This window comes from Phodopus roborovskii, unplaced genomic scaffold (assembly GCF_943737965.1).
Source record: "Phodopus roborovskii unplaced genomic scaffold, PHOROB, whole genome shotgun sequence".
NCBI classification, from domain to species: Eukaryota; Metazoa; Chordata; class Mammalia; order Rodentia; family Cricetidae; genus Phodopus; species Phodopus roborovskii.
The window spans coordinates 5,474,606-5,491,361 of record NW_026126436.1 but is presented as its reverse complement, the minus strand read 5'-3'; the positions used below and the strand labels follow the sequence as shown (position 1 = coordinate 5,491,361).

Sequence of the window (16,756 nt, the reverse complement as noted above, 5' to 3'; positions counted from 1 at the left end):
CCTGTGTCTGTACTGTATCACAAAGAGCTGTACCTTGCTCTTCTTTGTTTTTTCAGAGACCCAGTACATTGTAAATGTTCTCTGTGTTTGCTCACTAAGGCACTTACCTCAGTCAGTTCCCTCACAGGTAGGAATCTGATTAATATACACTAAGGGGATTGAGCCTTAGTGATGTTAAAACACTGTGTGGAATTCTGTTTGAACAAAGACCTTGGAGAAGAGGACATGAGCATGTGGCGAGCCACGCTTGGCTATGATGCGCAGAGGGAAAGGCTGGTAGTGGAGTGAGAAGCTTGTCTACCTTGTCATTTCACCCTGCTAGGCAGAAGAAGCGTGTTTGTTCTAATGGGTTTATAAAATGTTAGATCATTCTTTGACCCAATGTGCTGGCTGGTTTTGATGTCAACTTGGCATAGGCTAGAGTCATTTGGGAAGAGAGAACCTCAATTTAGAAAATGGCCCCCAACAGAGTGGCCTGTAGGGAAGTCTGTAGGACATTTTCTTAATTAGTAGTTGATGTGGGTGATGTCCATCGTAGGTGGTTCCACCTCCCAACCCCCTGTGTCCTAGGCAGGTGGTCCTGGGATGTTACAAGAAAGGCTGAGCACATCATGGTGAACAAGCCAGTAAGCAGCATTCTTCCATGGGCTGCCTGCACTTCATTCAGTTCCCACCTCCAAGTTCCTGCCTTGAGTGCTTGCCTGACTTCCTGGAGAAGGGACTACAATCTATAAGATGAAATAAACCCCTTTCTTCCTACACGGCTTTTCATTATGTTGTTTTATCACAATAGAAACCCTAACAAAGACACCTGGTGTTACATCATCTTTCCTCTGTAGCCTGCTGGGTGTGATTAATTAAACAGAAGTACACATATTAAGGGATCATAAACTTGTTGAAAGGCTTTCAGTAAAGCTTTTATAGTCATCAGAAGATAAGTAGACTACTGCCTCTTGACCCTGAACTAGAAGTGACTAGGAAAGCTGGTTAGCTCCATGTCTAGCTCCACTCATTTATCCACAGGCACACCCCTCTCATGATGCTTCATTAAAGGTCCCTGGGTACCAGGCTCATGCTTCTACTAGGCAAGCAGCAGATGATAAATATCGTCCCTCTGATGTTGACCTCACTCTCTTTTAGGGAAAGAGAAAGCCAGAAAGCTGGCCTTCATCTTGACAAAAGTTATGAAACAGGAAGGTACAGAGGTAGAATGCCTCAACTGTTTCCAGGGAAGCCAGGACGGTTTCCCCCAGAACTTGTCTAATCTCATATCTGAAGGATGAGCTATAGAGAGCCACAGGCAGGGTTAAGAGGGGACAGAGAAGGAAGTACACAGTCCAGGAATAGTATGTACTAGGCCCTGGAGTCAGAGAATATAGTCCTAGGGGTCCACCCAGGAAGTATATCTGACTGGAGAGCTGAATACAAAGAGAAGTAAGTGGATGAAGATAAAGAGAGGCCCCTAAGGCTATGGCCAGGTGCTTTAACTGTGTTGTGACAGTTGTGGAGCACCCGGAGGGTGCTGAGCCTTGGATTGTGTTGAGAGACCACTTTGGCTACTCAGTGTGGAAGATGGATGGGATCAGCTGCAAGTAGTTTTTGATGTCTTTCCCCACCTCTAATTAATCTCAGTGAATGTAATGTATGATGTTTCTGTCAGCCTCATCTGCTAGAGCTTAAAGGAAAGAGTGTGACCTAGGGAATCCCATCTAACCTACCATTCCTAGAACATGACCTTTTACAGCATGAAATGTTCCCAACAAACAGAATTAGAAAATGGCATGAGATGAAGAGAAATGCATACTGCTCAGGTCTGGCAGAGCTAAATAGTTTGCCATATAAGCTTAGGTCTCCCCCCTTTCCCATTCTTTTCTACTGTTTCCTTCTCCAGCATTAACATCTACGTTGTAGTTAGTAAGCGTTGATCTGTTAGATACATGATAGCTAGATATATAGATAATAGATATAGATAGATAGAATGGTAGATGGACAGATGACAGATAGATACATACATTTATAGATGATAGAATTTAACTAGCCCAGGCTAACCTTGAATTTCCAATTCTCCTGCCCCACCCTCTCAAAGATAGAATTACAGCTGTGTGCTGCTGTTCTTTGCTTTCATATACAAACATTTCTTAGGTTTTTAAAAATGTTTCTGTGTGTGGATGTTTTGCCTACATGTGCGTATCTGTGCCACATGAGTGCCTGGAGGTCGTGGGGGTGATATGGGGGGTGTCAGGTCCTCTGGAATAGAGTTATAGAACCAACATGCAGATGCTGGGAACCAAACCCGGGTCCTCTGGAAGAACAACAAGCATGTTAACCAGATGGCCCTTCCTACATATTTTTACTACTATTTTAATATTTGAGTGAAACCATAAAGAAGTTTTACAGTTGTTCTCCTTCTTTAGCTTACCTGAGTTTAGAGATTCATCTACTGAAGGTGGCGACAACATAGTTTATTCTTCTACAAGTGGGGTTGCTCACATTATAATAGTATAGGACCTTAGTGCCTTGCTGAGTGAAAGGATGTACTTTCTTTCCTTTTGTGGTGTGATATTTCCTTTTCCAGGGCCTACCTCCAGCTAGGGTGTGGGCTTCAACTGTATGTAGCTCTAGCACTCTACAAGGCACCCCCAAGGCCACCCCACCCACATACACACAATTTGTCTTTTATCTCCTAATTAGGAAAGTCCATGCCTTGACACCTCCAGCTTGTGCTCCATTCTATACCAGCAATGTAGTCTCTCTTCCCATGGAGAGTGAACTGAGATTAGCATGGGTGGGAAGAAATTCAAGGCAAGTGTGATTTTAGTTCAAGATGAAGAAAGGGGTAAGCTCCCACATGTACAGCTTTTGACAGCAAGAGCCCAGGATTAGCTACTTCTGGGAATGGATGAGTCTAACAGTAGCCTTTGCTTAGGGCACCTGCTGCCTTCAGAACTGCCAGAGATTGAGGGAGTGCCACACAAAAGTCTTCTGCTGAATTTCTATGCATAGTGGAAAAAGCTTAAATGACAGAGGAAGAAAAACCACAAGTAAAAGAGGAGGATGGACTAGGAAAAGCAAAAAGAAATGCAGTCAACACACCCGCTTTTTCCTCCCATGGATACCACATAATAAGAAGCCACCAGCATGGCGACCTGGAAGAAAAGTGGTTTTCAGACTTCTAGTCTTAGAGCACTGGAGAGCAGAAGACAGTGGGCCAAGTGTGACGTGGAGACAGGAGGTAAGAGGTCATCAGGGATGGTTACTGGCCTCGCAGGAGCCAGTAGCCATGTTGGCAGCCATGGGGTTTGGTGTGGTTTGCAAATCTCTGACCACTCAGACAAGTTGGTATGATAGACCGTTTCTCTTGAATGCTGATATAGAAATAAAAATTATCAGCCACGGAAGTGGAAAGGGTACACCAAAGAAGTCAAGACAAACCTAAACAGTGGGAAGGCAGCAGTCCTGATAGTTTAGAAGACTTCCTAGGCAGAGTGAAGTCAAATAGCCTCAGGGTGAGAAAGCTTACCCACAGTCCACCCGTATCCTTCACATATTTCCTGGGGCTGATGTGGGCCCAAGTGAATTCTGTGCACCCAGGGCTGTGTTTCACAGCTGCACAGCACAAGACAGGAAAATCCCTGTCTTCTAAAGATTCTTACACATCCTCACTTCCATTATCTTTATTACCCTGGAATATAAAAACATTTCTGGGGTGAATGAGACAGGCCTCCGTCTTTACCGTCCCTACACTCCCTCCGTACACTCCCTAATCTCCAGCCGCACCTCTAGCTCTCCAGGCTGTTTGCTGTGCCCATGTCCAGTAAAAGATAACCTGGCACACTCTTGTAGAAACATCACAGAGAATTGTGTCCTCACATGAGGAACTCTTTAGCTGCCCTGTGCCTCTTTCCACTTTGCACACAGCCAAGCAAAACCCTATTTTCTCATCTTTTGGGCTAATGAGAAATCTGTATGTTCTTTCTGGCATTACACTCCTAAAAGTGCCACTGTTAGTCACATCGTCCTGGGTGTGCTTCTCCTTCTCACTTCTAGAAGACCAGACCTAATATAGAACAGGAAATTCGGTAGCACTCAGAATGCTGAATGCTAGGCACTCTAGTATTTGGATGTCTTGGGCCTAGCTTACTTATGCCTGAGTCATTCAGAGTGTGACAGACCCACTCACAGCATTACAGTAGGCTACCTCCATGTGCTGCCTATCAATTGAGCATCAGATTTGAATTAGTCAGGAGAAATCCATTTCCTACACTTAGAACTGCCAGACTTTCTTGCTCCAGATCTCTTTTGAAAAAAGTCTTTATCCATTTAATCAAATCAAACTTTGATGTTTATAAAAGATAATATTAGGCTCCCTTATTTATACACAGCAATAAATGAAAACACAATTGGAAACTACTAACACTTGTGCTCATGTATTCTTTTTCTTTCACTCTCCCATCCTCCCTTACACACACACACACACACACACACACACACACACACACAAGTATATATGTGTGTATGTATATATGAAATTGGGGAAGATAGTTCTGAGAATATAATTAAGTGGTACAGCCTTTTTCAAATATGCACAATCCCTGGGTTCTATATCCCCAGAACTGGAAAAAAAAAAAAAAGATGATAGATAGACAGCTTGGTAGATCATAAATTATGTCACTTTTTAAAGTAGTACCAAATTAAAATGTTGGCCATAGTCATTTGTTACAGGTTTTTTTTTTAAACTACTTGAGTTATTTTTAATAGTGGCGATTATGTATTGCAGTGGATAAATATGATGTGTTGGACAGTGCTCCCTGGCAAAATACTTTAGAGAAGCAACTTAAAGGAGGAAAGGTGATCTGGCCTTTGGTTTCAAGGCTTCAGTTCAAGATCACTGTCACCTTTGTTTCTGGGTTGTGGTCAAAAGAGTGGACGGGGTTGCCTACTTTATACCATTCTGAAAGCAAGGTGAGCAGACAGGGTCAGACACAAGACATTCCCTCAAAGACACACCCCTAGCAACTCATTTCGTCTCATAAGGTCCATCCTCTACAGTTTCTACCACCTCCCAGATTTTTAATCTCTCTGTAGATTAAGCAGCTTATTCTACCCAGTTGGTGAACATGTCTTCATCTTTCGAGTCCTTCCAGAGGGTGCGTTGTAGCTGAACTGTGGCATGTGTTTTGGGTGTAACGTGGTGGACATGGACAGAGAATACTGAGAGCGCTGGTGGTGGAGGAGGAATGGGGCTGAGGCTGCGGGCCTTCAGGAGAATTCAGGGCACCTGTCCCTGACATTTCACCTGTCAAGTGTCCATGGCAAAGCACTTCCTCTTTGTCTTACCTGTGACAGTGTTTTCCTGAGACCCTTTAGTCCTGATGCAAAGTTATCCTCTTCAAAGACTTGTTTCTAGGGGGCTGGGCAGATAGCTCAGTAGCATGTACTGCTCTTGCCAAGGACCCAAGTTCAGTATCCAGCTCCTCCAATGGAGGCTCACAACTGCCCAAACTCCATTTCTGGGGGATCTGACACCCCTGGTCTCCATGGGCATCCATCCTTCCATGTACAAACTCACCTACAGACAAAGAAGCACATAGCTAAAAATAATTTTAAAAAATGGAAAAATGCATTTCCAAGACCACCATCTAAACCAGTTTCTGTCCCCTTGTCCTCTGTCATAGCATTTTCTTGTCATTTTTAGCATGTGGCAGAATTTGTAACTGTCAATCATGTGTACATATATGTATTTGAGGATATATATGTTTAATTTTTCTCTCAACTGGACTATCAACTCCATTAAGAAAAGGGTTCTGCCTGTTTTGTTCATCACAACAAACCGATTCTGATCTAATAGGTCACAGGTGTTGATTGAACAAATTCATTGTTCATTTTTTTGACCTTTCGTATGAAAAAGTTTTATCTAGCACACCAGTGAGTTTGCACTTAAGTGCTCTGTAAGTATCCCTGCATTTTTATACACAGTTATATTATCGGATAGTGTCTTCTTAATACCTTTCCCTATCACAAAATCAGTGTATCCCCAATGCCTCCAACTCAATAAGCACCAAGAGAGAACAAGGGAAAAAAAAGAGTTAGGTATCACAGCAATTCTGCTGTTTGCATTCTGTAGACTTGAAGTGAGGCAGGCGTTCTGGGATACAAAGAAAGGAACTATACTGGACCCATCCCGAGGCTCCGTCACTGAGGCATGGCCACCCAGGAGCGTAGACTTGCTGGAGGCAGTGCTAAGGTTTAGGGGTGTGTGACAGGCACATCTCGCTTTAGCGGGGGAGAGAGGCACGGGGTGCCGTGCCATCTGGGGAGGAAATAGGTAATGGAGGCTGCAGAGGAGGTGGGGAGATCTCAGATCTGCCAGGGAATCATCAAACATCTAGAAACCTTTTCCTGTTTCTGTAAAATGAACTTCCTAGTCTCCCCTTACCAGGTTGTTGTGAGGTGCAGGGAGGGTTAATGTCAAGCAGTGTAAGCAACTGCAGATGTCCAGAACCAGAAACTGTTGCTATTGGAGGAAGAGAACTGCTGGCTTTTGTTAGAGGTGGACATTGGTTGTGATCAGCAAGGACTGTACTGTGGAACCAGACTGACTGTTGAAATCCCATCTCTTGCTTTCTGTTTAAGCAGTCTTAGCTAAATTAGGAAACCTTTCTCAGTTTCCTTATCTATAACCCGGGGATAATAGTAATACCGCATAGGTGTTCTGAAGACTAACTAAATGCAGTAAGGGACATGAACAAATGATTTGCTATGTTCCTTATCGTTACTGATAATTTATCACTCTGTGAGACTGAATACCATGAGTCATCCTGCTGAAACTGCCCTGGCAATAGAAACCACGAGCCCAGGTCCCAATTGAGTGGTCTATTTAAAAAACTACAGCAAGGCTGACTTTCCAGGATGGCTCATGTACCGGCAAGGTTAAAGGTTAACAGTCACATTCCATTCACTAAGTTTAAAGGTCACTGTTAGAGGTCCACTTCCTAGTCCCTCAAGCTGACTGTGTGCACAGAAGTCATTTGGTAGCACCCTAGGGAACCCCTGCCTGGTACCTACAGAAAAACTCCAAGGAAGCCTAGGATTCTGAGGTATGAGAGTGGAGGTGGGAAGACAGGGAGGGGAAGGGGAGGAAGACGAGGGGAAGGACAAGGATGAGAAGGATGGGGAGGAGGAGGAAGAGAGTGAGGCCCACACTAATTTGCAGGCAAGTGGGGCAGAGTTGTTCAGTCAGTTATAGGTCCCAGGTCAAGGGCAGGCCAGGGAGCTGTGAGCAGGCCTGAAAAACAGCAGCAATGCCGGGAGACTGCTGCCCAGGGAGGGTTCCCTAGGGCCTATTAATGTGGAAAGGTGAGGGTGAGTCCAGGATTTTGTAGCAGCAATTCTTTCCAGGTTCTTCGAGGTTTTGTTTAGTGTGTGTGTGTGTGTGTGTGTGTGTGTGTGTGTGTGTGTGTGTGTGTGTGCGTGTGCGCGTGCATAGGGCACTCATCTCTGGTTTCACTTCTCACATGGGGCAGCTTTGCTTCCCACTAGCTCAGGTATATATAGTGAGAGCTCGGTGTGAGCCTTGTGAGCTCAGCATGCCCTTCCTTCTCTGATGTCCTTTGTTCTCTGTCCTTGCCCTGAATGGAGCAGGCCCCTCCTTCCACCAGAACTTGGATTGGACTGAAAGTCGGATCCTTTTCCAGTTACCGAGCATTTCCTTGGCTTTGTTGCTTTATTGCAGGTTTCATGGAGGGTGGGGAGGTGAGCAATGGACCCCTCCACCATGATCCCATGATGATCCCATGATCTCTCTTAGCCTGGCATTGCTCTACTTTGTCAAGGACCTCTGCACCTTCAAACCACAAAGGGGCTGGATCTTTGAGACTTCCTGAGGCCCTAGGTTCCCTCCTACCCACACACATTCCAAACATACCAGCATCTACCCACACCCCACATTAAATGTAATTTTCGCTTCAGGCAATGAAAAGCGTGTTTATAATTTGCTTTTTGAAATCAATGAACTGTAAGTATCTCATTCAATTTGTGACTGGCTCAAATTTCTCCAGGGTTATGCAATCAAGAGTTCTTAAAAAATAAGAAAATTATCCTATGAATTTTTTTCATATAAAATAAAATATTTTGAATAATAGATTTAACAAAGAAGTATTTATCATATATTTGTAGACTTTTACTTCAATCTTGGGAAACTTCCTGGCATTTTTCTTTTACTGTGGAGACACCAGTCTCTTTTAAACTGTCAAATCTTTATGGACTCATTGAGAAAAGACTCAACTGGAAGTGCCATCAAGCCTGACAACTTGAGTTTATTGCCTCAGACCCACATGGTAGAGAGAAATGACTCCTGCAATTTGTCTTCTGGCCTCCACATAAATGTCCTAGTATGTACACTAGCCTGCATGTGCACATGCATATAAAGTACCGTTTTTATGTAATAAAAATACATCAAAATAAATAAAAAGATTGCAAAGAATTGCTGCAAGGATGTAGAAAGGTCAACAAGTGGTTGGTTACTTCCATGGCATTTGTTGCACCAGTATACCTTAGAGGCTGGAGGTCACTGTTATAAGTCTCAGAGTTTGTAGCTGGGTGATACTAATGGATTGCTTTTCTCTGGTAGCAAAGTGCCTTCCAGCACCCGGAACTGATCAGTGGGGGTGACGCTTCTAGTTGGGTACCAGCTCTATTTCTCTGTGTTTAATGACTTCAGTAAGTTGTGTTTTCAGCAGTCTGCCTTACCATAAGGTTATGGCTAGATCTAAGGTCCATGAGATGGAACCCATATCTGACACTGCTAAAATGGCCAAAAGCCTGAGACTAGATAGATCATGGACCCGTGGGGAAACCTAATGCTATTATTCTGCTAAAGGAAGATAGCAATACAATGATTCCTAATGACATAGATTAGAGCCTCACTCAGCCCTCTTCTTGCAGTAAATGGTAATTAACACAGAGATCCACAACCAGACAAAATGCAGAGAGTGAGAGACTTTGGAGCACTCAGGCCTAAATGTGATGTCTCCATCAAACCCTTCTCCTCAAGGAGCAGGGATCTATGTGGAAGAGGAAGAAGACAGTAAGTAATAAGAGCTAGAGATATCAGGGTGGTGGCGGCACACACCTTTAATCCCAGCACTCAGAGGACAAGACAGGCAGATCACTGTGAGTTCAAGGTCAGCCTGATCTACAGAGTGAGATCCAAGACAACCAGGACTACATCTCAGTCTTGAAAAACAAAACAATGCAAACGTGCTGAAGATGATGGATGACTCCAAGGAAAAGTGTCATCCAGTACAAAAGGATTGATACACACATGAATTCACAGAGATATGACACTTTGCATAAGACCTGAACAGGTTGAAAACAAAGTATAGCCCTGAGAAGGGAAGCGGACACAAAATCCCACCCTCAACTAAGAAGGTATTTGCAACTGATACTGGCTGGAAAAATCAGTTTTCTCCAATTTAGTGACAGAAGATATGTCAATCACACTCCAGGGCAAGCCCCATGCTGAGGGGTAGTTGACCAACACAAAACAGACTCTGTGATTTTGTGTGTGTGTGTGTGTGTGTGTGTGTGTGTGTGTGTATGCACACGCGCGCGTGTGTGTATTCAACTTTTTGTTTTATTGCGCATGTGCTTGTATGTGTGTATGCGAATTTTTGTTTACTTGTTTGCATAATTTTGTTTTGCTTTGATTTTCATTTTTTTGTTTTGGTTTTGGATTTTTGAAAGAGACGGAGAGACAGAGAACATGAAGTTGGATATTTGATTGGTTGGATATGGAAGAAATTGGAGGAGAGGAAAGAATATGATCAAAATATATTGTATGAAAAAGTTTTCATTTAAAGAACAAAGGATGGAGAAAGATATACTGAAATAAAATAAAAATTAAGACAGAAGGAAGTAAATGATGGATAAATGAACTTATGCATTAACTTTATAAAGAAGTCCATGTAGGACTCTAAAGACTTGTAGATTGAAAATTCATAAGCAGTTAGGATGAGAGTTGGAGGCATGCATCTGAAGGGTGCGATTCCAAAGAATGTAAAGGTATAGGTCCCGTTAGAATTTAGTGAGTGAAAGATGCGTACTGTAACTACTAAAGAGTGTAACCAGTGACACAACTTTCAGAGAGGCTCTGAAGGAAAACAGAGACACAAACCCAGGTAGTTACAAGAAAACAAGAGAGGGGAGTAGAAGAACCTCAGGAATTGTGTCACAACTAGTAGTTTGCAGATGTGAACAGAGAGATAACAGTAATTAAAACAAACACAGATCAGCCCAGGACTGAAATGCCTTCTTGGGCTGAGGGGACTGTGAGCCAGTGTTTAAGGCAGATCCACTCACTGGCAAGGCAGCCCCTAGCACCTGGAAGGGTCCAGCCTCCACCCCAGCTGCTTCACTTGCAGGAGCAGCCCCATCAAGCCAGAAGAACAGTAAGCATCTTCCTCTTGCTGTTGAGTCTGCTGTCTGAGCCAGGTCCTGCAACATCAGTTCTTCTCCAGAGCTGTGAAGTAAAAAGCAGAAGTGTTCCTTGTGCCTTCTTCTCATTTCTCTGTTCCCCTGTCATCTTCTCTTCCCCATGCTTCCCAGCATATAAGGTGCCTTTAACATCTTGGGAAGACCGGTGTAAGCAGAACTGGCAGAACAAGCCTCCAGACATTATTTTAGTTTTGGAGTGACCACTGGGGCTGCATGTGTTTTACGTTTGAATTATCCAGCATTTTTCCTATCCGGTAATGTTAGGTCTCTCAGCCAAATGATAAGGTTGAGCGGGGTGGAAATTACAGGGTGAGGCCGCCAGTGCCTCTTGAGCATAAGACACGCTTCCATTCATGTAGCCAAGGTTTGCAAGGGCTGTTCTTTTGATTTGGCTTTTTATGTGTTCATCTTGATATTTTACTTACTATGCATTTTCCCATGTGTTTGTTCTGCCTATCTATCTCCTTATGTCTATAGATCAAATTACTAACTTTTTTTCTGTTTTCTCTCTCTTGCCCCCACCCTGTCCCTGTGTGTTTGCGTGCACGCATGCATGCGTGTGAGTGAACGCTTCAAAATATGGTTTACAAATCACACTTCCTGTTTGTGGGTTTCAGTTTTGTCTAAGACTGATGGTATTTTGCTGACTGATATGACACTGCCTTGTTCGACTGTGGCAACAGGTGAGAACTGCCCTTACTGCAGTCAGGTACCCTCACTTGGCTCACCCATCCCCAGCCTCACTGCTCCGGGTACTAAAGACAACAGCATCATTCCCTTTAAGCTGATGCCTCTCTTCCCCAACTGCTGACTCACTGGCAGGGTCCCCATGGTCCAAGAAGGCATTTAGTCTGGGGCTGTCTTTCGGCTGAGCACTGAGCTGATCTGTGTTTGTTATAATTACTGTTATCTCTCTGTTCACATCTGCAGCCTCCCAGTTATGACACAATTCCTGAGGTTCTTCTACTCCCCACTCTTGTTTTCTTGGAACTACTGGGGTTTGTGTCTCTGTTTTCCTTCAGAGCCACTCTGAAAGTTGTGTCACCTGGTACAGTCTTACTGCTTCTGTGATTTTCTTTTCAGATTTGACGTTCCTCTGTCTTTTTAGCAGTTCATAGTGTATGTGTGTTTTTAAATTCTGCTTGCTATTTGTAATTTTCTCACTCAACACATTAAGAGGCCAGAGTGATTAATAGCATTTGCCTCAGTAATTAAGAGCATTTGCTGTCTTGCATTGGACCAAAGTTTGGTTCCCAGGAAATCTGATGCCCTGTTCCAGCCACCAAAGACATCTGTACACAGGTGTGCATATAAAGTTTCATGCACACACATACACACCTTAAAATAACACATATTGAGAGAGAGTAGTGGGGAGTGAATATGACCCATATGTGAAATCGCTGTTTTATACAGTTAAATATATTACTAAAATAACTTTAAAAAGACAGCAAGGACTAATTTTTAAATGCTGTACAATTCTCAGCCTTTAGCATTTCAGTTTTAATATTGTCTCTCTTACTTACTGAAATTCAATTTAAATTTATACTTTAATTATCTTTGAACTTAGTTTTTATACTTTAAATATCCTTGAATTTAGTTTTCACATCCTATAATTGTTCTTCCAAATTTTTCTCTTGTCTCTCTGCAATATTGAGGTATTTCCTTCAGCTCTCTCTTCCACAATATTACTTCGTTTTTTCCACTGCAGCTAACATACAACTTATCACATTGTGTTTTTCCTTTTTCTTTCCTTTGTTTACTGTATGTCTGTAGCAGGGTTTCAGTCTGCAGCCTAGAATCCCCTAAGTAGCTCAGACTAGCCTAAAACGCAAGGAAACATTCCTGTCTCAGCTAGAAAGCTCTAGGATTACAGGTGCGATCACAATACCTGGCGTGTATTGTATTTTTTTTTTAAAGTTCTGTTTATGAGTTGTTGAGCTAACTCAGCTGATAAAGGTGCTTGCCACACTAAGATGATCCTTGGAATCCACAGTGTGGGACAGAATTGACCTCTTCTTGTTGTCTTCTCCACACCCTCCTCACCAACCCCATTGCCCACAAATAAGTAAAATGTAATCAAATCAAATAAAAATATAAACATAAAAGAATTCTATTTACCCTTTTCTTCTCCTCCTCCTCCTTCTCACAGAGGATAGTGCTTTTTGTTTTCTCTTTTGGGTAGGGACTTTTAAGCATGATGAGTGTATAGCTCTCACGGACGATGGCTTTTCTCTTGCTCCAGTTCTTGGGGTGCTATTTATATGGCTTGCTGTAGACATGGCTTCTCCTGGCTTTTACAGATATTTGTCTGATTTTTTTCAGTGGGATGGTTTATCCTGAGGAAGCCTACTGAACCTTGAGCTATGAAGAAAGTATTCCTACTGAGCAATTTGAGTTTGCTTCTGTAAAGGTTTCCCTGGTCCAGGGAACATTTTTATGGTGATCTATTGGCTCAGGATTCTTGTCCAATCTAAACAGTGTAAATCTTGGTGACATGCTTATGCATGGCATTGGCTTGGTGCTTGAGATGACCTCCTCATACTCTTCGGATGTGCTTTTTATTTAAACATGAGACTGTGGCAAAACACAGTACAGACTTAGCCTGCTTCCTGGGGAATAGTGGAAGTTCTTCTAGCTTTAGTTCCGTGTAGATGGAGTAGTTCCAGAATTCTGATGGTGTAGTTTTGTCATTCTGGCTTGTTTTCCTTGCATGGCTAAGAGCAGTATCACTTGGCCTCCCTTGGGAATTTCAGTCTCAACCTAGGGCTGAAAGTAGCTTGGGTGAACTGGCTTTCTAAGTTATGAGGTACATTCTTATGATGGCCACCCTGGGTTATATTTTATATGTTTGGAATAGAAGAGAGAATGCTGGTGAATTCAGCCTGACATTTATGTCTTTATAAAGTAAACATATTGACAAACTATTAGTTAACTACCTATGTGTTCCTGGCTTTGCTATAGTTGCTATGATGGAAAATGAACAACTCCAAGTTTTGATCCCCTTGAAAGAATGGCATAAGGGACAGTAAGTAAAAATGCAATAAAATCAGATGAAGTTTGGGAAATGAAGCAAGGAGGACCAGGTTGGATGAGTGTATTTTACTTTGGATGGCAAAGACCCCTTAGTCAGAAGCTCACATAAGGAGATGAGGCATCATGCAAATACTGGAGAGATTAGCTCAGGTTCTCTGGGAAGCAGGCACCAAGATGGGATTAACAATGCAAGAGAGATTTTTGTTTTTGGTTTTTTGGTTTTTTTGAGATAGAGTTTCTCTGTATTGCTTTGGAGCCTGTCCTGGAACTAGCTCTGTAGAACAGGCTGGCCTCTAACTCACAGAGATCCACCTGCCTCTGCCTCCCTAGTGCTGGGATTAAAGGTGTGTGCCACCAATGCTGTGCTGCAAGAGAGCTTTTAAAGTTGATTTCCTTGGTGCTGTGACAAAATACTTGACCAGAGCCAGCAAGAGCAGAATCGGTCACACTGGCTCACAGTTTAAGGGGATACGGCCCAACGTGGTGGGGAAAGTGTGAACACAGGAGTAGGAGGCTGGTGGTCACACTCCATCTGCACTCATGAAGCTCAAAGTGAACAGAAAGCCTGTCCACCTCCTGAAGGATCCTCAACCTTCCCAAACAGAGCCACCAACTCAGGGCCAAGTGTTGAAACACTTGAGGTTTGTGAGGATTATTTTATGTTCAAACTACAAACTACAAAATGAAACTGTTAAACCCCTTATTAAAAATTAACTAAGAATTTCAAAATGACTCTTAAAGCGCACACAATGAAGTGCAAAGTCCTCCTGAAGGTGCCGTCTGAATGTGGGAGGAGAGGGAAGTAGCTGTGGGGACCTTGGGGCGTTAATTCATCAGATTGCAGTAAGAAAAGGGGGATGTTGTTGTTGAGTGGAAGCATCCTGCTAGTGTGCTGCCCTGAGGTTTTGCCAAGGTTTTGGGAGTGTCTTGGAGCTGAAGCCACCTGTTGGGTGAGTCTTCATCTCCCAGAGGCTGCTTTCCTTTGGTGTCTTCGCCATGCCAAGTCATGCACTAGGAGTGGCTCCTGGGAATCACAGCAGCTGTTCCTGGCCCTTAGGCTCCATGTAAGTTAGAAGACTATAAGGCACATTCCTCTGGCAGCCACACTGTGGTTTCCTTTTAGGGAGAGTGAACTGCGATTGGAAAGGCTCTTGCTATGGTTTGAATTATGTTCCCCACCTGAAATGCAGAGGCTGAAACCCTAACATGCAGTGCCTCTGAACGTGACCTCATTTGGAAATAGGAGCAAGGTCCAGTGGAGTAGGATGAGCCTCTAATGACAAATGACAGCTGCCTTCATAGGAAGTGGAATGTCTGAAGATAGATATGCTCACCAGGTGATGATGAGAACAGAGATTGGAGCAATGAGTCTACAAGCCACGGCACACTGGGTATTGCCAGCAAACCACATAAGCAAGGGAGAGGCACAGGTCAGATGTTCCCTGGCACCCTCAGAGAGAGCACGGTCCTGCCAACACATGGATTTCAGATTTCCATAAATGAGACAATGCCTTTCCATTTTAGAAGCTAAGTACTTTCTGATGCTCTGTTACAGCGACTCTAGCAAATGAACAGAGTCCTGAAGTGTAGCAGATTTTATGTGCTTTGGAAACATCCATGAGGGCAGTGACAAAGCAAGTAAACAACGGGAGAACAGGAGAGGCAGGAGAGGTATCAGGGATGGTGTCTGCATACCTGGCTTCATGAATTAATAGGGTGACTCTGGCTTCAATTCTGAGTATGGTGGGAAGCCTTTCTGGGCTCAGAGAGGTCAGTGACCTGATTTCACTTATATTTCTGAAGTACCCTGATCTGAAATAAATTGTACAGGAAAGATCGATGCAGAGAAGTCCATCATGGAATCAGTGACTGGAGAGAGTAGTGGTTCATATGAGGGTAGTTCCTGTGCTATGAAAGTATGGGGTGTGATGTCAACTAAAACGTAGATATATAAATACAGAAGGACTGGATAAGCAGTGTGAAGGAGCAGTGTGGAGAATGAGGATGTGTGTTTGCTTATAAACACATATACAGATGCATGCTAGATAGAACAACTCCCATTCTTTCTAAGGCTGGAACACCGTGAGGTCAGGAGCTTGTCTGGAGTGCACAGGAATGCTTTGTACTATCCCCCACTCCCTACCCCAGTTTTCAAGGGGTTCTTTCTGTATCACCGCAGATACGTTAACCTCATTTTATTCTGAGGGCTAGCCAGTATTTCCTGAATGGTTGCATCACTCTGGAACTAGGTCCCTCTGGATTGACTTCTGTGTCTCCCTCTGTGTGTGGCTCTCATCAGTGACAGCATAAATAGGTGTGTTTATCTATTGCTTCAGGAAAACAGTGTTCCTCAACTTAGTGGCTTAACAGCAACACCGATTATCTCACAGTTTCTGCAGGTCAAGTGTGACAGCACAGCTTAACTGACTTGGGTTTAGGATCACTTGAGAGAAGCATCTCAGGCTGCTTGTGGCTTTCTCACTGGTCGCTAGCAGGATGCAGCTCCTAGTGGAACTCTAGTTCCTCACTGCCCATTAAGTGGCCAGGCCTTGGCCATGTGAGCTTCTTGGCAGAACCACAACGTGACAACTATTTTTTTTTTTTTCAAAGTAAGCAAGAAAGTGTGGAAGAGTATTTGAACAAAATAGAAGCCACAGTTCTTATAGCCAAATCTTTGAAGTGTTTCCTGTTGCTGGTATTCCAGTTGCTAGATGTCACTAGGTTCACACTCACTAAACAGAGAAGATCACACTAGGGTATAGTTACTTGAGGCAGAAATCACTGAGCTCCATCGTAGAAACCGGCCCATCAACAATAACTCTATACACTTGTCTTCCAGAGGTAGATTGGCCAAGGGAACAAAAAGCGCTTTAAGGGATAGGGGTCATGGCTTTGAGAGCATAAGTACCGGACTTCAGATCTCTATTCTCCGGGGAAAAGCTGGGCTGGCAGTGCACACCTCTCATACCAGCACTGGGGAGCAAAAGAAAGGAGATCTCAGGGGCAGCTAGTCTAGCAGAAATGATGAGTTTCAGGTTTTGTGAGAGACCCTGCCTCCAAAAAAAAAAAAAAAAAAAAAAAAAAAAATAAGGCCGAGAGACAAGTGAGGAGAATATCCCCTCTCTGACTGCTACACACACACACACACATACCAAGATGGGTAAGTGTACCTCACATACACTTTTTAAGATTTCATCTGGATGGCATGGTAGCCCACATTTTGTAATGT

At 43.4% G+C, this 16,756-nt stretch overlaps 1 protein-coding gene across 3 annotated transcripts in view; it reads left to right on the top strand.

The window, feature by feature from the left end:
* Mob3b (MOB kinase activator 3B) overlaps positions 1 to 16,756 on the top strand; it is a 172,336-nt gene that overhangs the window by 31,838 nt on the left and 123,742 nt on the right. The window contains exon 1 of one of the 3 annotated variants that reach the window (XM_051187517.1): positions 7,054 to 7,097. The exons of the other annotated variants lie outside the window; for them this stretch is intronic. The gene's annotated coding sequence lies outside the window, so the exon portion shown is untranslated. Of the gene's footprint in view, positions 1 to 7,053; positions 7,098 to 16,756 lie in introns of those variants that run through there. 3 annotated transcript variants of the gene reach the window in all.